Source organism: Lissotriton vulgaris, chromosome 5, assembly GCF_964263255.1.
Source record: "Lissotriton vulgaris chromosome 5, aLisVul1.2, whole genome shotgun sequence".
NCBI classification, from domain to species: domain Eukaryota; kingdom Metazoa; phylum Chordata; class Amphibia; order Caudata; family Salamandridae; genus Lissotriton; species Lissotriton vulgaris.
In genome coordinates, this window is record NC_141693.1 from 336,708,085 (window position 1) to 336,734,269 (window position 26,185).

A 26,185-nucleotide genomic window follows, 5' to 3' on the forward strand; every position below is an offset into this window, starting at 1 on the left:
TACATAAATACATGACATACAAATTCATTAATATGACAACAAAAAACTGTGTTTTTTTAGGAAGCGACAAAGTTGCCACAAATTAATAATATCTTCCAAACCATAAGCCAGCGTCCCCTATGCCTCAAGCCCAGCTACTATACTACGTAAAGCAAGTACGTCCAGGTTGAAAGCACCCCCCAAATCCTCCTCCCTTTACTTTTGGCCCTCCTGCCTTTTCATTTGTGGAGTGCGTTTTCTAAATTATAAACATGTAGGAAGCATCCTTTCCATTGCTGAAAAGTCAGGGGTAAAGGGTCAAACCAAGCAGAGGCCAAACAAAGGCTAAAAACAGTTATTGTTTAAAAAAAATTAAATCGGCCCTGGCCCGAGCCCGCCATTTGATTCGTCCACCCGTAACAACATAAGCTGAGAGGACAGGGAGATATTATTTTTCAGGACTTCACCTAAGAAACCTGCAATTTCCAAACCAAGTGATTTTAAACAGGGGCATGTGCAGAACATATGAACCAGATCCGCATTAGATGCATAGCAGCTAGGGTAGTGAGTCTCCGTATCCCCGCCGCATTTAACGATTTTCGCTGGTGTTATATACAAATCAAACATCGATTTGTAGTACTGTGATTGCAGGTTCAAGACACACAAGATTGACCCGCCCAGCTCAAGTGATTTCAAGAAGCCAGAGTCCACCAAATCAAGCCTCACCCGCCATTTTTCATTATGCTTATCCAGATCGTCTGGAACCCCCTCCAGCAAACAGCCCTATAGCTGCGGAACTGAGGGGCCTGTACTTTTTGTTAAAATTTCCATGAGAGGAATCCGCACAAATGCAGCGGAAGCCCTGCCTTTCTCAAAAGGAAATCCCTCAACTGTAAATATTTTTAAAAATCCAGAGGCCCAACATTAAGGGGTCGATTCTGATCCTGGTAAAAAACAGTCCGTACGAATCGTATCCAGAGCCCTCTCCTTATGAATCGTACCCATCCGTACGAGTCGCGTAGTACGATCTGTATTTCGTGAATCCGCCCGAATCATCACGATCCGTAAGTATTGCAAGGCTGAAACCGTATGACTCGTACACATGCCGTACGACCCGACGCGTACGATCCGGAACTGGGTATGAGGACACGATTCGTACGGCCCACATCAGGTAAGGGCGATTCGTACGGAAAAGCACACAATCACATACACACCGTATGGTCCGTACCCCCCATAATCGCGGGGTATGGTGCGTACCCCTGCAATCATGGGGGGTACGCATCGTACCCCTGCGACTGCAGGGTGTACGCACCGTACCCCTGCGATCATGGGGGGTACGCGCTATACCCGGGGGGGGGGCCGTCCCGTACCTGTTTCGAGGCGAACTCTGCTTTTACAGCTGTTTTCGGCTCTCGTAGGAAAAGGGTCGTACGTGCGTACCCAACACAAATCGTACTTGCTGGGTCAGAAAAACTAGCCGCGAACCATACGTATGTCGCATACAGCGGGTTCCGAGGGAGAATCGTATGGGGATTTCATTTGTACGGTCTCTGTACGATTCGTACGGAGTCCAGCTCCTGGTACGAATCGTACTTCGTCTAATGTAAGTGGGACATTGCAGGGTACGATTCGTACGAGAAAAACTGAACAGCTATTCGGAGTGGTTTTTCCCGAATCTGAATCGACCCCATAATCTACCCCTGATCACCTCAAAAGAGGCAATATGGTTTCCCGCTAGTAGATCTCCAATCTTGTCAAAACCCCCTATTCCCATCAGGTTAAGCAATTAACTTGAACTATTCTGTGGAGTTCATCATTCCTAAGCGGGAGAGTATATCTGCCCACCTATATTTTTTTTATGGACCCCGCCCACTTTCTAAATGCAGCGATAAGCGTCTTGAATAGAGTTTTTTCAAAGTAGTTTGAATCAAAAAACTTCAGCAGACACCCGTTGGAGGCTATCGAGATCAGAAGCTCGTAAATTGAGGGCACATAGCTCACTGAACCTACTTCAGTTATCTTATTATTAAATAATGGGCCATAGTATTGCAGTGTTGCAGCTATATAATATAATATAATATAAAGTTGGGGAGCCCGCAGTCTCTGGGTTGGCACATAAATGCATTAGCCCTCCAGGTCCTCCCATAGGCCCAGAAGAATCTAGCCATCAGACTATCAACTACTTTGAACCATTCATTATTAATCTCCAAAGGAATAGTGCGAAAAACATATAATAACATTGGCAGAAACATCATTTTTACCAGATTGCATCTCCCCATTATAGAAAGTTTCAGATTGTCCCAGCGGCTAAAATCCTTCTTAGTTTTATCAACAATAGGGGTTACATTTAAATCGATAACATGTACCACATTTGACTTGATATAGATTCCCAGATATGTAGCTTCCTCTACAATCCTGCAATCGGAGGCAGGCGTGTGTCTATTAATCAAAACCTGAGTTTTAGCTCTATTTAACGGAAATCCTGACTGTCTCCCAAATTCCTCTGCTACCCTTTCCACAGAGCAGGCAGCCCTGTCTGGGTCACTGATGATTATTGCCACGTCATCGGCTTAGGCCAGAATTTTAATATCCCAACCCTGCAGACTGACGGGCAAGATGTCCAGAGAGGCTTTCAGCCACCTGAGGAAGTGATCGGTGTATGATCCAAATAACACGGGGGAGATGGTCAGGGGCGTAACAAAGGCCCCCACAGCCCCCGCGGTGCGGGAGGAGTCCACGCCCCAGGGGCCCCCTCACTCAGCGGAGCTGGCTGCAAGCAAGCCTCTTGAAGTCTTCACCAATTAAATCAAATGGTGCGCAACTGCGCACGGCCTCGCCAAGTCCCCATAAATTAAATGGTGCGCGCATGCCGCATTATTGGCCCTAAAGAGGTCGCCTGACAGGGGGTGGGGGGAGAGAGTGGCAGAGAGGAGATGAGCGTCCTGGCCTCTACGCGAGGGCGCATGACTGACTGTGATGAGAGCGAGAGGGAAAGGGGCGCCGGAAGGTTCCCGCCGGTGCATAATAAACAGACAAAGAGACATGTGGGGGGAAACAACACTTACCATGCAACTTTTACAACGCACTACCTTTACAACAAAACTTTTACAACGCAACATCCATTACAACGCATGTCATTACAACGCATACCATTACAACGCATACCATTACAACGCGTACCTACACTATCCAGCACTTACCCTACTGTTGCAACCCCTGGAGTTAGAATAGTAATTTTTACCCCTACACTATCCAATACTTACCCTACTGTTGCACCCCCTGGAGTTAGAATAGTTATTTTTACCCCCTACGCTATCCAACACTTACCCTACTGTTGCACCCCCCTGGAGTTAGAATAGTAATTGTTACCCCTACACTATCAAATACTTACCATACATGCAATGTAATGGTATGCGTTGTAATGGTATGCGTTGTAAATGTAGTATGCGTTGTAGTGGAATGTGTTGTAAAGGTAGTTTCAAAGAATTCATTGTAATGGCATGCGTTCTAATGGAATGCGTTGTAATGGAAGTTGCGATGTAAAAAATGTGTTGTAAAGGTGTGCGGTGTAAAAGTATGCGTTGTAACGACATACATCCGACACGTGGGACTAGGTGAATACAAGTTTAGAGTAATCTTCAGTCCGCCTGAGTATGCTTTGTTGTATTTTTCAGTCGGGAGTTCCAAAACTGTCCCCTCTATGACGCACTTCTTGGCCTTATTGCGCAGCGCCATTGGCCATGCACATGGCGCTACGGAGGGCCAAAATGTAGTGAGGCTCGCTCCTTAGGCTTACTGTTTAACCGCGAATAAGTTATAAGAAGGGTCACTGTGTCGGCAAACACCTACTTAGCCCTGCCCATACCTGGTTGGTCAGGGGGGAAAGTAACATGGGGGTAGGTCTCCGTGACAGGCTCATGCAGCAGGTCCCAGGAATAAGATCATTGGAAATGGAATCCGGCCATCATGGGTCCCTGCCACTGCAGATGTCTTTATGTAGTTATACACAGCACTTTCCCATACTCAATGCTTTGAAGGGCGAACAGATATGCGGATGGGGGATCATCTTCAAATTACAAGCGAGTTTTTCCATGAAGGGTGAGGTGTGTGAGAAAGGTCCTTTCTTTCAAAAATAGATTTTCATTCATTTCTGTTTTATTTTCTGCACCCTCTTAATGCGCAAATAAAAAATATTGATAGAAAAGGCGGCCTCTGCGCATTCCCAGCCAGCCGATAGTAAAAAAAAAAACGTAATATAGGCCTGGTTCTGCAGGAGACGATTGCTCCGCCTCCTGCTCCAGTTTGTTTGAGTGTGGATGCTGGCCGGTAAACCCGAATTGCCGCTGCCCGCAGTGGCTTGCGGCTGAGCCTGCTAGTGCCGGCAGCCTCCTGGCCAGCCTTGACAGAGCCTGTATTGCTGCCTCCAATGGAGCAGCACCACCGCCGCAGTCTGAACTGACTCCAATCTGCGGCCGCTGACCAAGTATTTTAAAGTTACCAGCCTGTGTCTGGTCCATGGTCTAGACAGCTCAAGTTATTTTGTCCCAAGTGAGGCACGTTTTCACTTCCATATCTGAAGGGGCCATTAATAGATGGCACTGTCAGCAGTGGACTTCCAAAGGCTTGCTTTTTAAAATAAAAACTGAACATCCATGAGCCTGTCTAAGATCGATGGGATGGGCTGGCGATGAAATGGACGCAACTCAACCATGTGCAAACGTGCAAAACCTGATAAGGGCAAAACAAGAATTTTTCATGGAAGGATTTCTCAAGATCCATGAAGTCCATTATATCATCGTGTATTCTGCCTCCGTTCTATTATGTTGGTCATCTGTGAACCCTGTTACAGGAGTCGAGTTGTCCCAAACACTGAGGGAGGACAGGAAAAGCGAAAGAGATAAACCAGGAGAGAAGAAAGGAGGGAACAAGAAAGAGGAAATAAAGATGGAGCCTTTTGGATTTAGCATTCTTCCCTAAGCTCTAGCACCTCACCGGGTAAAATAACAGTGCGTTGTTGGTATCCAGTCGTAGGTCTCTGGTAGAGAGTACCAAGGCTGGATGGTTAGAAATCAAAATTCACTATTTGTATCAGCACATGGTAAACATTAAATCTATTACATTAAGACAAATGTAAATCATTGTGGCAATGCAACACGATAATATTCCGGACAAGCTGAAGTTTGGGGAAAAAATGATTGCAGTTTCAAATGTATATTTTAAAGTGATAATCACTGCTGCTGTCTGTGACAGGAGCCTGTAAGACGGATTTAACTTGTATGCTTTCCGAACCTGCACAGTCTTCAGGTCTTGAGCAGTCGCACTGCTATACTATTCTGTAAAATCTTTCTATGTCTTCAATCTATTGCTTGAAATTGTGAGATTTCTATATGTACTTTTGACGTTTACTCTTCCATGATGATTGTGAGTCATTACATGCACCTAAAAATCTACTTGATAGAGGAAGGAGTGAAGAACGAAATGAAACGTAGAAAGTAAAGAAACACGTAAAATAAAAGTTGCAGTCCATGAGAAATTGCATGTTTTGTAATATCTGTATAAGCTAAGGATTTGTAGACATTTTATGTGGGGCTTCTGGTTTGAAAATGACACTTTTTTTGGCACAATTTCCTTAAAGTAGACTTGAAGACTGTGAACTCACAAAACCCTTTACCTCTACATCTGCTTACCTAGATTTAGCTTGTGATGTAGTGCTAAGTCAATGTAGTGGATGGGATATTGTTATAGTGAGATGTAACACATGCAATATAGTGAGGGTGTACTTTGTTGTGTTGGGGTATTGTATTTGTGGAAATGATGGATGGGTGCTATGACTGATATTTTTGTGTTTGGGTGAAGAGGTTTACCGAAGCATGCAGTCTTAGGTGGCATGTTCGTGTTGTGTGTTTGGATGATGGAGGAGGTGTAATGTAAGGTAGCGGTGTAACATAAGCCCCCGCAGTCCCAGCGGTTTGGGGGGCCCAAGCTCCAGGGGCACCCTCAGCAAATGTGGGCCGGGGAGAAGGGCCCCCTCCATGTACTTTTCAGGGGGGCCCCTCAAGTTTCGTTATGCCACTGGAGATGGGGCATCGCTGCCGCGTTCCCCTCTCTATCGGGAAGGGTTCCGACTCAACTCCCATAATTTGTAAGCGAGCTGTAGGTTTAAGATACATTGCCCGTATTGCATTGATAAAAGTCCCACCACCCCAGGCCATTGGCTACCATATGAGAATTAAATATAAGTTACCCGCTACCAGGCGTCGTAGCATGCTGGGGAGACATTCGGTCACCCCAGCGGGGACCCAATGATGAAGCATGTCGCCAACTAGTGGTGAGTGAGGGTCCTTCTAATAAGTAAGGTTCTTTTCCCTCCTTTTTACACTGGGTGACCAGTAAGCCCACCGGTTCCCTTCCTCAGAGGAAGACCCAACAGGCGTACATAGGGAGACAGAGAGATTTCGCTGTGTGCATGCACGTGTGTGAGTATTGATCACATTTGCAGCACGCAGCGGAACAACATTTAATTCTCACTAGTTTATTTTGATAGCACTCTTTTTCACAGTCACTCCTTTGTTGTTAATATATATTGGATTGGGGTACAGGAGTGCCTACTCATGCCCTTCCTCTCCTGTTGATACTGACCATTGGCTACCATAGCCTGCCACAGGTAATCCCACAACACCCTGTTAAAGGCCTTTTCGGTGTCGAGCAGGGCGACCCCCATGGGCTTTTCAAGGGCCTTGGTTGCATCAAATCCCGAGATTACCTGCTGCACATTGTCTGAGATCCCTCTCCATGAGATAAACTCATGCTGCCAGGCTGAAACTAGCCTCTTAATTACACAAATTACAAATTCTTTATTTGCAGAGTTACTTAAAACCATTGCAATACATACAAAGTAAAACGATATTTAAAATATTTGTGCTCCATCATAAGTGTCATGATGTTGAAGATCTAAAACGCTTCCGTATCATTACAGTTTTAAAATACAGATTTGGCCATGCCGTAGCAACCTGTGAGAAAGATGCGGTCAGCTGTGACAATTAGTCATCCCCTTAGTAAAACATTTTTACCCTAATGTTCCAACACCCTGCAACTTAAGAGTCAAATTGGCATTTTTGCCCGAACTGATTCCAGGAATCTGACTAGTCTAGCCCCTTCGATGCTCATGACGAGCTCAGCTCGTCATGAGTTACGCCTGTCGTACGCTCATGACGAGCTGAGCTCGTCATGTAACGCAGGTTTTTAAAAAACTCAGCGCACAGCGGGAAAACCGCTAGCGTGCATGAGGTTAATGTTCAATTGTGGCAATGCGGGGTCAAAATACGCCAAAACTGCTTGTCTCCTTGTCTGAATCCCTCTTTGGTTAAAAGGAATTTTTAGCAGCTGCCTCCTTTCTTGAAGCATCTCCGTACAAGTGCAGATAGTATGTATGATGTCACCCTGGCCATTTTTGCACAAGCTGCATAGTGTGAAGGTCTGCACCCTTTTCCAGGGAGGGAGGTTCTGCGTAGTTGGTTACACTCCAAGACGGAGCTTTAGGAATTTTAATTTCAGTACTTTTGAATATCCCAAGTTAAAATATTGTTGTGGGGCTAGGATCTTCTATGAATTCAGAGTCATTCAAGCACGCGCTCTGACAGAAAAAGTTGCTTTGTCCTCCAGCAATGAGTGTATTTTCAGCGCCTTCCACACCATTTTTTGAAAGCTGTATGGTGGCAGTGTGTGTCCCATAAGTGCGAAAGGCCTGTGTTTGTCAGTGCCTCCTGAAGATACAGACTTGCGGGAAAATTCTCCCTCTACTGAATATCTTGCCACAGGAGATGATTTAATGTGTTGGGGTTTGATGTCCTGATCTTGTGCCAGCAGTTGATAAATGCTCCGTAGCTGGCCCAGGTTTGCTTTATCAGACCAAACTCCAGTCGAATTTGCGCCGGTGAGGTATAGGACGGGAGGCTGAACATCATTCTATATGCTTTTACAAGCGTTTTGTCCAGAAGATTGCTAACTCTCCCTCGAAGTGCTTCAGTACCGTAGGTAATAGAAGGTAGGATTTTAGCCCGTGCTACCATTAAGAGAGGGCTCAGGGTAGGGCCAAGTAGTTTAGCTAATAAACCTTTCTTGGACAGTGCAAGAATCATCCCTTTCCTTTTGATCTCCTTTTGTTGATGGCTGAATGATCCTTCTTTGTCTATATAGACTCCTAGATACTTATAGGCCTCAGCTGTTTCAATGTGTTTGTCGCCCAGGTACCATAGGTAGCTCTTTTTTTCGTTTCCTATTGATTGTCATGGTCCTAGTTTTGTTTAAGTTTATTGAGAGACTGTTTTCTTCTACGTAGACCTCCAGGTAGTTGAGGAGATGTTGCAAGCCAACTGCCGTGTGACTGAGTAGGACTACGTCATCCGCATAAAGTAGGTTGGATAGTGACGAGCCCCCTAGTCTGGGTGCATGTGAATTGCAGTTATTAAGTGCCAGAGTTAAGTCCGCCATAAATAGGTTGAATAACATGGGGGCCAGCACACAGCCCTGTTTAAGACCTTTGGATTAAGCATGAGCGGATTTTGCGGATTGGCAATCCGCGAATTTTGCGGATTTGCGGATTCGCAATCCGCAAAATCCGCGAATTCCCGCGAATTTGCGGATTTTTTTTTTTTTTGTGTTCGCCCGTGTTTCTGCCAGTTCGCGAGGGTTTTTACAATTTCGCAATTTGCGAACTTACCTGTCGGGTCGCAAGTTTTGCGAACTTGTTGTTTCTACGTGTCCAGCCTGTTTGGGACACTCTTCTTCATCACTGCCACTCTCTGTCACCACTGCCACTCTCTGACTACTCATGCCACCCTCTGGCCCACCCATGCCACCCTCTGTTTCATCACTACACCCTCTGGTTGTCCAGTGTACATTATTTTCGGCAAAGCAAAGCACACCTTCCCTGCCTCAAGTGACCTGAATTAATTTGGGGCTGATTAATGTGTCACAGAATATTTTTTTAGCTGCCACCTGCTTCCTTAGTGCGCCCTGATTAGTGATCTTTTGCACTTGCTAAGTGCTTTCATTGTTGCAAAATTAGTTACAACACCTGCCCTGCCCCAACTGACAATAATGAATTAGGGGCTGATTAATGGATTTTAACTTCCAGCCTGGCTCCTGCTTGTCTCCCTTAGCTGTAATTCAGGACCTTTGTGGCATATGTGTAACTATTCTGAGGTTCAGAGCAGGGTCACATAATAGTTTCAACTGGCAACTGAACTCTGGAGGGGCCCCTCAGGAAGCCCTACAGGAAATGGCTACTAATGATGTGCCTGAACTTTTGAACCTGGTAAGTAGTTACTTTCAGTTTTGCCAAGATCGTATTTCTGCAATTTCGCACTTATTCGCGGGGCGCGAACTCACGCTAACAGTGCGAGCAGCGCGAGCAAAATCCGCTGCTCGCGGATTTGCGGATTTTGCGGGAAATTCGCAAATCTCGCGGATTGCGGATTTCCCGAAAATCCGCAAAATCCGCGAGCGGAACGGATTTTCCGCCCATGCTTACTTTGGATGTTATGACTTTTCTTGAGAGATGCGATTCTGAGCCAAATTTGACTTGGACCCAGGTGTCTGTATTTAGGAGCATAATCATTGATGGAAGGTTGTTAGGGATGCCCCATCTGGCTAACTTAGACCACAGTTTGGACCTCTCCACGTTATCAAACGCGGCGCTGTAGTCAATGAAACAGACAAGCAACTGAGTTATCCTAATTTTTGCCATGTCCATTATCAAAAACATTGCCATGATGTTAGATATTGTGCCAGAGTTTTTTCGGAATCCTGTCTGGTTTAGTGGGATTATTTAGTTGTTTTCTGCCCAGATTGTCAGTTTCTCCAGCAGTGTTCCCGCAAAATATTTGGCTTCATTGTTGATCAGGGCTACTAACCGATAATTGGCTGGTAAGTTCTTGCTGCCGCTTTTGTGGATTGGAATGATTGTCGAACCTTTCCATAATTCTGGAATTATGCCCAGATGTCTTACTTCTAGAAATGGTGGATGGAGTATTTCTGCCCAATCATCCAGCTTTTCTTTAAACACTGCTGGTGGTATTCCATTCAGACCCGGCGCTTCCTTCTTTCTTCCCTTCCCGATCTGTTTTTTGATTGAAAGCTGTTCAGTGGCAGGTAAACATTCGTCCCTGAGTTGCTTTCCTCTGGCAGGCTTAGGTGTGATAATTGCACTTGGACGTGAAGCAGCAGCAGGACTTTCAGTAAGGATGCTGCCACTTGCCCTGCTCCAGTTGATAGTGTCATCTGCATCCTTGTCTGCTTTGTTCTGCACCGGCGTTTGTTGGTTGTTACTTTGGCTGTTGAAGTGAGACTTTAGATAGCTTGCCCATGTTTCCTCTAATATGAAGGAAGTGAGACCGCCATGGTGTGAGTGTATGATCAGGTTTACTGTTTTCCAGAAGCGATCACTGGCATTATGCTTGATGTTATGCAGGAGTTTTGCCCAGAGGTCCTGTTCGTTGTTATTGATATTTTCAGCCTCTTTAGTTCGGTTCTCTGTTGCCGTAGGTTAGAGATGAGCGATGTGTTCCCTGGTTCATGGAGTAAAGATCTTATCAAGCCATTTATTTTGATCTTTTAAGTGCTTTTAATTGTGCTCTTTGAATCCTGGTTGTCTTATTCTGTTGTGTCTGTACCATAGAGCTCCTCGTTTTTATGTCTGTTGCCTTTAAAATGCGTTCCCAGGTCTGTATCTGGTTCTTGCCAAGCGGTTGAGTGGATAGAAGGTTGATTGCTGTATCTGTCAGGGATGTTATGGTTTCTGTCGAAAACTTGATCCTCTTGTAATTGGATGTGTAACTTGAGCCTAGTTGTAGAGCAGGGTGAATGCTATACGCAACCGTTGCCGCTCAAGTAGCCTCTTGTGGACGATGGTCGCCACCCCTATGTCGTCCATTTTGAAGCCTTTTACATATTGAAACAGCGGAAGGCTGACATCCTCTAAAAGCGAGCTTGTTGGATCAGTGTGATAGCTTGCCGTTGGGGGAGTGTCATTGACTGTTCTTCCATTAAGGGCCCTCAGGTTTAGGTGTTCTAGATCTTCCAGCAAGAGTCTGTTTACCCTGTTGGGCCTCCCATGCATAAAGGATCCTTGCGATGGTAAATTATAATATGACGATTGAAGACAGACTTCCTTTGATTCAGATGTTCCCATTAGATATAAATTCATGTCCCCTGATAGAATGAGATTTGAGGCTTCGTGCAGCCTACTTAAGAAGTTATTAGTTCTGTTAGTTTTACTGAATCAATTGCTGTCCATTTTGGATGGATGTATACATTGAACAAAGTTACTTCATTATTTGCGTCTGCCCGAGGGAGATTGAGTTTAACTGCTAGTGCTACGTCCGTTTCTGGCCCAGTTGCCCCCGCTGTTGGTATGGATGTTATTGAAATGTAGGTCGCCAGCCCCCTTGAAGCATGGCCCATTTCGCTTCCCTTGGTGGCTGGGCGAGCAAAGCAGCGGAATCCGTGTATGTGTAATGGTTCCGTGAGCCATGTTTCCTGTAGCATGATAATGTCAAAGTTGTTGAGCTATTGGAAGAGGTCTGAGTCATGGATTTTTGATGCTAAGCCATTTACATTCCACGAGCAAAGACTTATCGCTGTTTCTTTCTGCGTGTCTTTGCCCTGGTCTGGGTTGCGTCCACTTGACGATTCCGCCCTTAAGGGTTCGTATTGTATGGCTTGGTTGAAAGCCCTTCTAGGCTCTGAATGGCTAAGAGCCCCTCTTAATACAGAGGTAGAGGGCCTTGAGCATTTTGGTGATCCTGGCCTTGGGCTCATGTTTAATAGCGGTGCTGGATAAGCTGCAGGATGATAGGGGCCGATTTGGATACCCCAGTCTTTGAAGATGGTCTGATGATTTAATACTCTTTGCACTATAGCCTCTGATTTCCATAATACCCTTGTTGTTTCTGGTTTTGCTGGATTGTCCGCGGTCAGGAACTCAATTGCGAATAAATCTGTAGTATTCAGGTCTGCCAGGGTGGGAATGGCCCGAAGCAGTTTTAGAACATTCCCACGGTTCAGCACATCGTGGCGACCTATCGTAGTATACTCTGGTTTGAGCAATGTGTAACTCTGGGGAAAAAGTCTGATCATTTGGTGGATAGGCTGTGCTTTCGCGTGGCTTCGGTCGATTAGCAGCGATATTTTGTTGGGATGACCGGTAGGGCGGCACTTTCTGGTCTTGTTGCACAGCTGCACATAAGTCCTTGAGACCTTTTCCGTAATTATTGTTGAAGTTGGTATTCCCAGTTGATTCTGATCTTGCCAAAGGAGAGAGTGCTGAGATGGTTGGTCGAGGACTATCCTCGCTTGGTTCCCCTCTGGTAAGAATGCCATTAACTGGGATGTGCAAGTCTTTCTCTTTACCATTTCATCATTTCCGGCTGGGTAGCCAGTGTCTTTTTGCCTGGTTGCCTGCCGGGTGTTCTCATGGGGAGAATCCTTTTCTTGAGCCGCGATTTCAAGTTGCCTAGCTAGTCCGGCATGACTATTTAGCACAAAGCAAGTGTTGTGTAGAAGGGGGTCAGAACCAATTGTGTTGGATGTTTTTTCGCTTACTGACCCTGAGACTATTTCAGCTTGCTTAGAAGGCCGTTCCTCTGTTCCTGTTAGTTGACCACCAAGGTTGAGGGATGCTGCTGTGTGATGGTGATTACTTGTATGGGCCGTTTTTTCTTGCATGCCACCCTCTTTTGAGGCAGTAATTAGATTCTGACTCTGTTTGCTGAAAATTGGATAAGTCAGTGCTTGGCTTAGTGGCAGTAGTTTCTGATTACGACCTTTTCAGCTGCCGGCGTTGTTTTGCGTTAGTTTTTATCACTACCGTAGTAGCCGTTTCTATCTTTGGAGAGTCACCGCTGCTGTTCGTGATGCTCGCACTTTGAAGTGTGTTAGTTGCATTAATTTTGCAGGGCTGCTTGGAATTATTTTCTGCTGTCGGAGGTGCGGTGAGGTCGTCTGTTGGGCAATTTGCAATGGCAGTGCTGGATGATTTTTCCTTCAGCTCGTTGAGCATGGTGGAGAGCATTGCAGAGATGGTTGACTTCTTGTCCACAAACTGGCTGCACCCGCATTGGAGGTATGATGCTGTTTGTGTCCTTCTTATTAGTGAGTTGAGTTCCCCCAGTTTTTCGTCGATCCCTGATGTGAACACAGCCAGTGTGTTTAATAGTGAGAGCTGTACATCCGTCTTGTCTGATTAATATTGTAGCGCATCTACTGACAAATGCATAGTTTTTAGGAGGGAGGCCAGGGCGCTTCCATCATGCGGGATTGGGTTCCCCGCTCCTTTAAGCCCCCTTCCCTCGTTCCCCACGAGGGCTGAGTGTCTGGTGAACGCAAGTGCGGGTGATTCAGCTTTGGCGAGAAAGGAGCCAGGTGTTGGTCTGGGGAGTATGCTGCCTGAATATCCTCCCATTCCTGAGTTCCTAAGTAGGATAAAGCAATCCTGCCTTCCTCCTGCATTAGAGATTTTGAGTTGACTGACAGAGGTGTAGTCTTAGGGGTGACTTGGCTGATGGAACGAAGGTCACAACTGGGTGTAACATTCATTTCGCCATTATAATTGTTTGAGACCTGGGATCCGGTGGCGGCCCCTTCAGAGACCCAAGGAGAGTGCTGCCTAATCAGCTTATTTTCTTGGCTGAAAGCAGCAGAGCCCGGCTGCTTTCTCAGGTTAGCCTGTTGTTTTTTTTTCCTTTGCCAGTGACTGGCCTTCTCCTGATGCGGGATTTAGAGCCTAGGTGATCTCAAGGGTTCCTGCTGTTATGGTTTAAGTTATTGCCAGTATGGAGCTAGCTACTGATGATGAGTACTGTGCTACTGCTTGTGGCGATAACTGAGATTTCTGAGATCCTAGTGCACCTATTGATGCATCATGGTTGATTTGAGTTAGACCATTAGGTTTTGCTTCTCCTGTAGGTTGCGTGTACTGCGCTGTGGGTTGCACCGAAGGGCTCGCTAAAGGGGTGGTTGAAGGGGGTTCCGCTTTTGTGTTGTTTTGAGGGTTTCTCAGTATTGATTTGAACGGTGAGCCTTCATTCATGCAATCCATTGTTGTTGGTGTAGTTATGTGAGCAGACAAAGCTGTTGTTGAGTGAATTGTTGGAGTCTCCATATTTTTTGGTGTAGCTTGGTTATGAACTTGTGCAATGATTTGCTGCTTCTATTGGGTTTGGAGAGTTGACTGGCTTGACTGCCCTTGAGGTGGCGCTGGTTCTGGTGCTTGGTCTGGTGATAGGGGCATCTGAAGGCCTTTCACAGTGTCATTGCTAGAGTACAGGGCGGCCCGATGTCTTTTATGAAGTTACATTTTGTGAATATTTTTGGTTGATCCAAAAGTGCTTTGGGTTTCTTTCTTTGTGAATCCCCTTCACTTGGGCCGCTATCTGTCACAATTAGAGCCGATTCGTTACTGCTTTGATCAGAGGGGGGACCTACCTTGCCCTTTTTTCTCCGCCCTGAGGGCTTGGGGCGGCCGATCACCCGAACCTGGCCTGACCTCATGCTGAACAGACGGCTGCCTGGCCGGGAAGGCGGGGGGCGTGGAGCTGTGCTTTAAGTCCGGAGCGCTGACCAGCTGAGCACTAACCTCTAAATTCAGGGCGCTAACCGCAGCTCCAGGTGCTGTTGTGCTGCCCCTCTTGCTTTTACTGCTGAGTCGGGTGGGTTTTGCCTTGAACCTTAATCCTTGTGTCCTCTGCGTGAAGGCTTTCCAAGCTAGACACCGCAGCCTGATTTTTGCTGTGCCTGCTGCATCGCTTGCCCCGCACAGGAGCTTGAGACAGTGCGTCCCCCTGGGGTTGAAATGGCCCCCCTGGTGGTAGGAAGGCCGGTGCTACTGCCGCTTCTGCTCCCGTGCCTGGGGATGCAGGACACTTCTCACTGTATTTTCCTTCTCCCAACTCCCGTCTCCTCTCACCCGCCTTGCTGCTACACACACCACACTCGCCGCACTCACCCCACTCGCCGTGGTTGGAGTGGTCGGGCGATGTCTTGAGCTCGTGCTCTCTCACCGGGCACTTACATGTGCGGGTGGGGATGCAGGGGCGGGTAGAATCCGTGGTCGGGTAGAGTCCCGAAAACACTGCCTGTTGCTAGTGTGTACCGAGGCCGGAGTCGGTAAAATGAGGCTGGTGCAATGGTGGGAATCAGCGGGAGAGTCGGCTCCGAGGCCTAACCAAAGCCGCTGCTTGGAGCCGTTGATCGGAGCCGCAATGGTCTGTGGCGTTCTCCTGCTTGCATCCTCCTGCTCGCTCACTTCATTCTGGGCTGCTCTGCCCTCTGTGTCGTGGCGATCTTCAGCTGTGACTTATCATGCTCTGTACTTCTCGAAATGGCTCGGTGTGATAAATTACACCGGCAAGCCGTCTGGCAAAATTTTTAAAGTAAAACTAAACATCACTATATAGTAATGCGATTGGCCTGTGGTAGCTCACAACTTTAGGATCCTTACTTTTTTGGAAAAATAATTACATTACCCCTGCCCCAGGACAGAGGAGGCGGTATCCCAAGTCTAACTTCATGTTCCCAGCGAGCGTTTCCTGAGGTAGCGTGTGGTTGGAACCTGTCCGTTCTGTGAGGAGTGTTTTGTTGCCATAGGAACAAGATAGTGAATCTCTCATTTAGCCACTAACTGTTTAGGGAAGTGCACTTGAGTGCTGTGTTTTCAAGCACCCTCATTTACATCCTTAGAGGCACAGCGGAGGGAATTATCAGAAGTTGTTGTTCATAAAAAATATGACTAGGAGATACTAACAATTAAACAGGATAAAGACGGTTACGTTAGTTACTGTGCAATTTCTAGCCACTGTGTCAATAGACTTTATGTTTTTGAGATTGTGTTGACACCTTTTCTCACGAAATCTGGATATGCGTTGGGCAGTGCTGACTGGAGTTATTTTTCTGCTAATTGTGCTGTTGGTGTAATCTATAAATGGACCTCTAAAGTGACCATCCCTTCTTGCGAGTTATCTTCTCCACTTCTTCTCTGCCTCTTTTGCTTTCATTCATCGTACTAGTGGAGACTGTTCTGTACCATGATGGCAGCGGCAAGTATGACCCAGCCACCTCCATTTTTAAACGAAATAGGAGAAACTGAGATTTGCTGGAAGGAATGGGTCAAACTTTTTGAATCTTACTTAATTGCCGTAGGTGGGGAATGGTTCACTGCCATGCGCAAACAGCACATCCTTCTTCATAATTTGGGTGTACAGGGGCGCAAAATTTACGAAACTTTGCCAGAACCAGAAAATCTAAATGTCAAGGCAGTGGAAGGTATGGATGATTTCACCACTACAATGGTGAAGTTAGAAACACACTTTGGGGGCAAAATAAACGTAGTATTGGAACCGCACACACTTTTCAGTAAGTTCCAAGGTAAACAAGAGTCAGTGACCAACTATGTTGCGGCATTGATAGGCCTCACTCATTTGTGCGACTTTGGGAATTTGACAGACTCATTAGTTTGCGTCCAAGAGAAACTGTTAGCAAAGAACCCCTGCCTTCGCGAAGCAGTCAACATTGCCAAATCAGTGGAACACACCGCAAAATGCATAAAAAAAGAAGAAACCCACAACAGAAGTAGTAGCAAATATCCAAGAAGAAGTGGAGGTATGTGAGGTAAACAAAATGCAAAATAAGAGTCTTGCACAGAAGCCTCTTGGGAAGGAAAGGAATTACAGATGCTACAGGTGTGGCAGCAGCAACCATCTTGCCAATAACATTCATTGCCCAGCTAGGAGTGTCACTTACAAGAAGTGCAATAGGAGGGGTCAATTTGCAAGGGTATGCAGAGAAGGTGATCCTCACCACGGAGTGGGCGCATGTGTAGGGGGCACAGTAAACAAAGAAATAAAATGTGTCTTGCCTAGTAAGAAAAAATACTTTTTCCAACTCAAGGAAGATACTGGCACTGGGAATGTAATCCATCCCAAGTGTGATGGGAAGTTGAACAAAAAAAGTGTTACCATGTTTGCAGACTGATGCTCCCCATTTATGCTGTTGAACTGTAAGGACTACGAAAGCATTGACAACAGGGAGAAAAAGCCTTACAGAAACATAACGTGTTCCCTGTAGGCTATAACCGAGAACTTATACCACTCCTTGGTATGGGAGAGTTGCAAATTGAATTTAAAGGGAGAGTCACCATAGGCAAGGTGTACATTGTGGAGTCAGGATCAAATCGGTTAGGGTGGCAGCACCAAATGGAGCTGGGAATCATCCTTAACCCCAACAAGGAAGAACAAGTCCTGCTAACCGATCAGATATTACCCAGCACCCACGTCTGTGAAGAGTTCCCTAAACTGTTTGAAGATAGACTGGGACTCCTCCGTGATTACCAACATAAAATTAAAATCTAAGTCAATGCTAAACCAGTGGTACATAAGATGCGTCCCATACTGCACCAGATGAGAGAACCATTGAGGAAAGTGCTAGAAAGAGTGTGCATGTTGGGAGTCATACAACCTGTAGATGTGTCGGAAAGGTTGGTGCCGGTTGTTATTGCAGCCAAGGCTGGAGGAGAGGGCATCTGTTAATGTGTGGAATTAAGTAGCCTAAATGAGAACATATGAGTCGGGAGGTGCCCACTGTAATGACTTCAGCTCCTAAAGACACTATAGGCAAAAACCTTATTAGGCAATCCCTTGTTATACCGTATAAAAAAAAACACGCCTGTCCCGTGCATCCAGCACTCCAATGTGCCTAACATGTTTGCAGTATTATGTTTATGTAAATGCTTGCTGTCTTGTATTAATGTCACACATGAAGTATCATAGGTATTGATTGTGTGTTTACTGTACATTCGTATTCTGGTGGGATTCTAAGGTTAATTGCAGGTATCAGTATTAGTCAGGGCTATGTAGTTATTCTACGGTAAAAACTTGTGAGCAGCAATGATTTCAAGTGAGGATTTACTTTTGCCAAGAGCAGAGCAGAAATCGGGAAAACAATGGACCTCGCGCTTCACGCGTGCTGAAATAAATGAGCCTTCCTCTGCTACTGGAAAGGGGCGACCACTCGGTCCCCCCGAACGTATGGTAGGGGGCCCGGATCCACCCGGGAAACCAGTTTTGTGCAGGGGGCGTGTCACGGCTGGTATGCCCGAAGCGGCATAGCCGGGGCGCGCCTTTTCCCACCCAAGAAGGGTTGTCATAGACACCTACACCGTTGGCCACGCCCTGTAGGCGTACCGGAGGAGGGTACACGCCCTCCCGAAGAGGAATAAAAGGAGCAGCAATCCGAAGAAGCATCCTCTTGTTCCTGTGCTAGGAAGCTGCACCCCTCGTTGCACGTGAGCCCTCGACGGAACAAGGAGCAATTTTTGAGAACTTGTAATCTTTTGCGTTTCTCTTTCAGACTTCGAGCCTAAGGGTCCAGGACCGTGTTGAGCAACAAGGTTCGGATATCCGTTGAACGATGCCTGGCAAGAAGGCCGGAAAGAAGTCTGGGACTGACCAGATGCTTCGAATGCTGATAAAAGATATGGCAAGTATGAAGAAGCAAATGGCGGCGATGAATAATACGGGTAGACTGAAGAAGGTTATAGGCCCTGCATTGCCGGGCGTTGTCCCTGCGGGGCGAGGTAGAAGGGTCAGGAATAGGGCGGCAGGGGGGGAGGTCCCGGTTCCCGAGGTACCCCCGGCAAGCCCGGTCATTCCAGTAGAGGCCCCGGTACCAGTCCCAGACGCGGGTCAACCGATTCTGGTTGTTGTTACGCCCGCCAGCGAGGAGGACATGCCTCCCGAGTTGGCCGCCCAATTGGCCGCATGGCTGGGTAAAAAGACAGGGGGTGCTACGGCACCGACAGACACGGCCGAAGAGGCCAAGTTACTAATACAGCAGTTGCGGCAGTCGCGAGATGCCGCGAAGGCGAATCTCCCTTGTGTCCCCCCACAGGTGACCCCTGGAGGACCGGCAGTTGGTGTGGAGAAATCGGCGGGAACAGCAATCGAGCCGGGTAAGCATGCATTGCCAATGGCAAGGGAGGGGTCTTTGCCCTCAAGACGGGAGAAGGTGGTCCAGCATATACCTCTGGCCACGAAAGAGTTGATCTGGGCCGATAAGTACGTTAATATGTTTTCCCTGTTGACCGACCATCGCGAGATGGAGTATGTTAAGACACAAAAAGATTTGTGGCACCCGAATGTATGGCGAGCAAAGATGGCGGGATTCAGGGTTGATGAGACAATCTCTAATTGGGCCAGGGCCTTTGCGATGTTTACTGCAATTATTGGGGAGCGTAAGCCCGAGGTTTTGACCGAATTGTCCTGCTACCAGGCACGAATAATGGATTTTTATGAGACATATGAAGGTGATGAATGGATAGGTTATGATATGAAGTTTCGTAAGGCCAAGGAGTTAGATTCATCTCTGACGTGGGATTGTCTCGACTCGATATCTTGGCAGAAACAGCTCCTGCCGGGCGCGACGAAGTCGTCGTCGCTTGGCGGGAATGGGTCCGGGCCTTCCCGCCGTCTGCCTGCGGCGCCATTTCGAGCGGGCCCCACTGGTGACCACCAACCAAGGAATGGAGGGACTGGGGGTAAGAAAGGGGTCTGTTGGAATTTTAACAGGGGCAAGTGCACGAGACCTCAGGGGACATGTAAGTTCAGGCATGAGTGTGCAGGTTGCGGAAATTCTTCACACCCCGAGAGTTCGTGTAGAGTCAAGAATGGTGATACAGGGGGTAGAGGGGTGGCCAAACAGGTCTGATGGGGACCATGGTGTACCGCCACCTACCCCCATTGATATCATGGCAATGATCCCCTGGCTAAACGAATACCCTGATCACGTCTCCGCTGGGGTGTTGAGGAACGGCTTCTTGTATGGTTTCCACATCCCGGCGGGGGATTTTCGTGGGGAGTCACTGTGTAGGAACCAACTGTCGGCTCTGCATAATCCTGCGGTGGTAGAAAAGAAGATTGCAAAGGAGGTTGCCCTTGGCCGGGTTGCTGGTCCATTCAGGCACCCGCCAGTACCTAATTTCATCTGTTCCCCATTGGGAGTAGTCCCCAAGAAAGACCCGGGGGAGTTTAGGCTAATCCATAACTTGTCAGCTCCGAGGGGTCTGTCAGTGAACGATGCAATTGACCCGTGAGTTTGTTCGGTGCGGTACGCATCCTTCGACGATGCCGTCGCCATGTTGAATCGCCTGGGGCCTGGAGCGCTGATGGCAAAGTCCGATATCGAGTCAGCGTTCCGGTTGCTCCCGGTACACCCACGGGATCAGCGTCTGTTAGGCTTTGTGTTCCAAGGACGTTACTACATGGATAGATGTATGCCAATGGGTTGCTCCATCTCTTGTGCTTATTTTGAGAAATTCAGTTCTTTTCTGCAATGGGCATTCACCAAGGTCACTGGCCATACCCAGGTTATGCATTACCTAGACGATTTTTTGTTCTTGGGGGCAGCCGACGACACACGATGTGCGCAGGCGTTACAAGATTTTTGCACTCTCATGGAGCGATTCGGGGTGCCATTGGCACCAGGTAAGACGGTTGGACCATCGACTTCACTCGAGTTTCTTGGCATTGAGCTCGATTCTGTGGAGGGATGTTTCCGTTTGCCACTGGGGAAGGTAGCAAAGTTCAGGGCCTCCTTGGAATTGTGCATCGGCAAAGAGAAAGTCACGCTCCATCAGCTACAACAAGCAGTGGGCCAGCTTAACTTTGCCCTCCGAGTGATACCAATGGCCCGCCCCTTTTCCCGCTCTATTGCACAAGCCATGGTTGGTCTCAAGGAAGGACGCCATCGCACGAGACTGTCAGCAGAAGTTCGCCAGGACATGCGCATATGGTTGGCATTTCTGGCGGATTTCAACGGTCGAGTGGTGTGGAACAAACCGCCAGCGTCCTCGGACGAGCTGGGTTTGTGGACCGACTCGGCGGGGAGCGTGGGATTTGGCGCCATCTTTGGTAATCGATGGTCGGCGCAAACATGGCCGACGTGGTGGCACACCAGCGGTCTCACAGGTAACATTGGGTTTCTCGAGTTGTTCCCCATTTTTGTGGCTCTGATGGCATGGCCGGATGAGTTCAGAGATCGCTCTGTTGTGTTCTGGTCCGACAATATGACTGTTGTTGAATGTATAAATAGTCAGGCAGCATGCTGCAAGTGGATATTGAGATTACTGAAGGAAATTGTACTCCTTTGCATGAGATTGAACGTACAATTCAGGGCGAAGCATGTGCCGGGTGTACTGAACCAGGCGGCTGATGCACTCTCTCGTTCACACATGCAGGCTTTCAGGGGTTATCTACCTTCCGCGGACCTAGCGGCGGCACCATTTCCCGAAGCACTCTGGCTACTCGGTGCCCCGGATTACAAGACCTCGTGGCAGCAAGCTTAGCCCCCAGGACAAGGAAGGCATACGGAGGAGCGTTTCGTTCCTATTGTGCATTTTTGGGTCCGGCAGGGGGGGTCAAGTGGGGGCAGGAGGAGTGTGTCTTGAATTTTCTTGTAGCACTGCACAGGGCAGGCCGATCAGCGGCAACAGCCAATAGGCACCGGGCCGCCATTTCATTTATGGCGCAGGCACATGGCATCAAGGACTCCACATCGTCCTTTTTGGTAAAGAAGGCCCTTCGTGGCTGGCAACGCCTTGAGGGTCGTAAAGTAGACGAAAGGCGCCCGATTGGGTTAGAAAGGTTGTCCCTGCTGATGTCGATACTCCCCACGACATGTTCCTCCCAGTTTGAAGCAGTGCTGTTCCGGGCCGCTTTCGCATTAGCGTTCCATGGGGCCATGCGGGTGAGCGAGCTGGTAGCAAGAAACAAGAAAGATGTAGAGGGAGGGCTGTGTCGGGATCACATTCTGATCAAGGGTGATTCAATGGTGATCACGATAGCCAGGTCCAAGACCGACCAGGGTGCTATAGGAGACAGTATTGTTGTCCAGCGCATGCGAGGGTCCCCCATGTGCCCGGTGAAGTGCGTTGAGGAATATTTGGCGCAAAGGGCGGATGCATGGGGGGGAAGCTTGCTGAGACACATCGACGCCACCCCACTGACAAGGTTTCAGTTTCAGCGGGTGCTAACGATGGCAATCGCAGCGGCGGGCTTGGACCCGGGCGATTTCGGGACCCATTCCTTTAGGATAGGGGCTGCTACAGAGGTTACAGCCAGCGGTCAGAGTGTTGAAAAGGTGAAACAACTGGGGCGATGGTCCTCGAACTGTTATAAAAGGTATGTGCGGTTGTACATGTTATGAAGCCACTGTCATGCACTCACGCTTCTTGTCTTTTGTTTGGTTTACAGTTTCGCGAGCATGCTATGCGGGGCGGACTGTGCCGTCGACCCGGCACCTGGGGACCAGCGGTCAGAGATCACCGGCTGAGGAAAAAGTGGTGTGGGTCGTGGGCCACTCATACGTGAGGCGGGCCGGGGACGTATTCAAAGCAGGTGACGTGATTCACGCGGCTGGGGAATACGGGTACAGGGTGACCTTCCACGGAAGGGGCGGGCTCTGTATTGACCAGTTTCAATGTTTTGTTGAGGGACTGTTAGGGCGGACAAGGTCACCGCCGTCCGTAATCATAGTACACCTGGGAGGCAATGACTTAGTGACACTCGGGCGGCGAGTACTACTCGAGGGGGTTCTATCTACTGTTAGCTGGCTGGCTAGAAGGATCCCGGGGTGCACGATAGCATGGTCACACATGATTCCCAGGAAGGTGTGGCAGGGGGGCCTCTCTGTGTCAGCGCTGAACAATGCAGTAAAGAAGGTCAATAACAAACTTAGTAGGTTGTTTCGCTCGGCGCAGTTGCACTGTATTCCGCATGGATGTATTCGGGGGGATCACATGTATCTCGAGGATGGGGTCCATTTATCCCGGGAGTGGAATGTCTTACTCACAGGAGATTTCATAGCGTGGTTAAGGGGTTTGTAAAAGCATGACCTTTAGTAGGAGTTTGTGGGGGGGCCGGATAGCCGGTCAACTATCCGGCCTGTGGCGGTAAGGTCATGATCGGTGAGCAGTAATTTCAAGGTCCCTAGAGGGGGGGCGCCACCCATTATGGATGGGAGCGCCCGGGGGGAGGCGGCCACTGGCCCCTCACACGGGGAGGCGGCGCCCACTAAGTATGGGGTCGCCTAAGGGAAGGTGGTCATAGGCCCCTTCCAGGGGAGGAGGTGGCTGGATGCCCCTCCTACGAATTTCCCGGGGCCAGGATATCCGCGACGGCGGATATGATAAACAGTGTGGGGTGGGAGGGGGGTCCACGCTACCTTCTAGACACCTCACACGAGTCCTCGGACGACCATTAAGATGGCGTCGAGTTAAATAGGGGGCCCCCGCGAAGACAAGGGAAATTGGAGTTGGCACAGAGGTACAGTCCTCTGTGCGCCCGCCCTCACACCGTGAGGGGGGTGTTCTGGTAGTTGGGATCTGACACCGGTTGCGACCTTGCCGTTGGCCCGTAATGCTAGGATGTACAATTTTAATTTAGAAAAGTATGCATTGGCAGGATGTTAGACTCGGCTAGGAAAACCTTTGTACTAGAGATTTGTTAAGGTTAGCCAATCAACGTGTCTTCATCGTAATGTAATAAATGAAAATTGTACATGATATGAAACTGTTATTTTAATGTTTTAATTTTGTTTCATATTTTAATAAATACGGCCGGGAGGGTAACTCCCTCCCGCCTTCCAAAAGTTCAGAACTGCGTCCGTCTTCCCATCCTTGGGGATTGTGTTGGGAGGGGGTGACAGGCATCCCGGCCATAACGTGCGACGTCAGTAATTGCTTGGGTGCGGTCTCGGGTGTGGCACAAGTATAAAAGCCACATCCGAGCTTCTAGAAGGCGCTTAGCCTTCAGAACAAGTACGCTGCAGCAACTAGTGACTCGCCTTGGGATATCCGGTTGCAGGAACAGGAACTCCATTGTCAGCAAGATTAACACCATCTGGAAAAGAAAGAGAAAGCCAAGTTACACTTTTATTTTCTTCTGTTCAAAAGGCGCCCTACGGAAGACAGATGAAGGATAATTAATCAAGGCTAAAAAACAATTTTTGGAACCACTTTTGAAATATAGGATTTCAAAGGACACAACATTTTATTGAAAACTGTATGTTTAGGACTTTTAAAAGACATTTAGAAGAATGTTTGTTTATTTCTTTTGGTGTATCTTACTATTTTCTTAAAGGAACAAAATCGTGTGGTGAAGAAGAGTCAATCTCAGAAATGAATCACTGTAAATGAATAGGCAATCAAGAGGTAGAGAGTGTAAAGGTGCTAGGAGAGTTGGTATCTTTTGAACATCGTAAAAGATAAAACTAATATCTGATTTTGTTTATTAATACAGAAACAGAACCAACGACTAGCGCAGCTAAAACCTTCACGACTTCTACAACACTCTCTTCATGACTTCACAAGAAGTTCATCACACGACGACTACAAGGACGCTAGGACCATTCCTGTAGATTCGCTAATGATTTTTGTATAGGAACTGTATAATGTTAGATAAAAAACCCTAAAATACCAAAGAGCTCAAAATTATTCTTGTTGCCTCGCAGGTCAACAACAGGAATTCGTCAGGGTCCGAATCCGGCCGTCCTGCCTAGATTTCTAATCTGTAGCCCTAGTGTTTTAGTATACATTCTCTGGTTATATTGAGGGGTTCTGGGAGTTTGGCCCATAGCGTCTCTGCAAAACCTGCCAAGCACCTTACAGGTAAGATTACAAGCATCTTTTAGGTAAGAGTGACTTGGTAACCTTAACGCCCGCTCCCCACCATAAATGAGATGCTCAGCACCATGGGTCAGGCTAAATTCTTTAGTGTCATCGATCTGTCTTTGGCTTACCATCAGGTAGACCTACACCTTGACTCCAGGCCCCTCACTGCTTTCATTACCCCCCCAAGGTGCTTTCATGTTCAAGAGGATGCCTTTTGGTCTGGTATCCGCAGCGGCGGTATTCCAGAAGATCATGCACCAGATCTTGAAAGATGTTGACCATACAATGTGCTTCCAGGATGATATCCTAGTACACTGACGTTCAGTGGAAGATCATGACCCCACCCTTAGAATTGTATTCAAGAAGTTGATGAATGCAGGGTTGACGGTGCAGAAGTCGAAGTGTCAAATCAGAGTGACTTCTGTCGACTATCTTGGGCATTCCATCTCCGAACAAGGGTTCAGACCAAAAAACAACTTGCTGGAACTAAAGTCCTTCCTCGATCTCATGGAATACATGCCTCTAAATGCGATGCACAACACGAACTACTGAGAAAAAACAAGGATTTTGAATGCCTCGACCAGCACAGGCACCCTGTAGATATGTTGAAGGAGAAAATATTTAAGTCACCTGCCTTAGGCACCTTTGACCCCACAAAAAACAAATCCTTACTACTGATGCGTCAAAAAAGTGTTGGGGGCCACCTTGTCACAGAGATGAAAATGGAGAAAAAATAATTGTGTCTGCCGCCAGATGTATTTCCAAAGCGGAGAGCAATTACCCCGTAATTGAAGAGGAGGCACTGGCATGTTACTGGGTGGTAAAACATTTTAAGTCTTTCCTGTGGGGGGTAAACTTTACCATTCGTACAGACCACAAGCCCCTTACCTTCATCTTCACAGTTAAAGGTACGGAGAACTGCACTCCCAGGATAGGGAAATGGATTTTAGGACTAGAACACTTCAACTTCAGGTTAGAATATGTTCCTGGGGAAGAAAGCAAAATTGCTGACTATCTGTTGAGAGCCCATTGGAAAATGAAGAAACAGAAAAAATGTTGGACAGTCCCATCATGGTGGTGGACAAGCCAGAGTTAAAAGAGGAAGAATGGGAAAAAGGGGCAGGGGAAGATACAGACTTGCACAAACTTAAAGAGTTAATGGTACAAGGATGGCCCAGCAAGTGCAGTGAACTAGAGGATAATCTTAAAGACTTTTGGGAAGTGGTTATGAATTAAACACCATGGGTAACAGAGTTTTCCTCCAGAACAGGATTGTACCACCCGCCAACCTCAGGAAGAGAGTAGTGGAACTTGCACACAAAGGTCACTTAGGACGCAGCCTTCCCAAACAAAGGGTGAGAGAGAAATTCTGGTTCCCCTGAATGGACGCTGTGGTGAAATAATTAGTGAATGATTGTGTTAGCTGTGCCAGGAGCGACAAGAGCAAATCCTTAAGGAAGGCACCCCTATCCCCAGTTGAGGTACCCA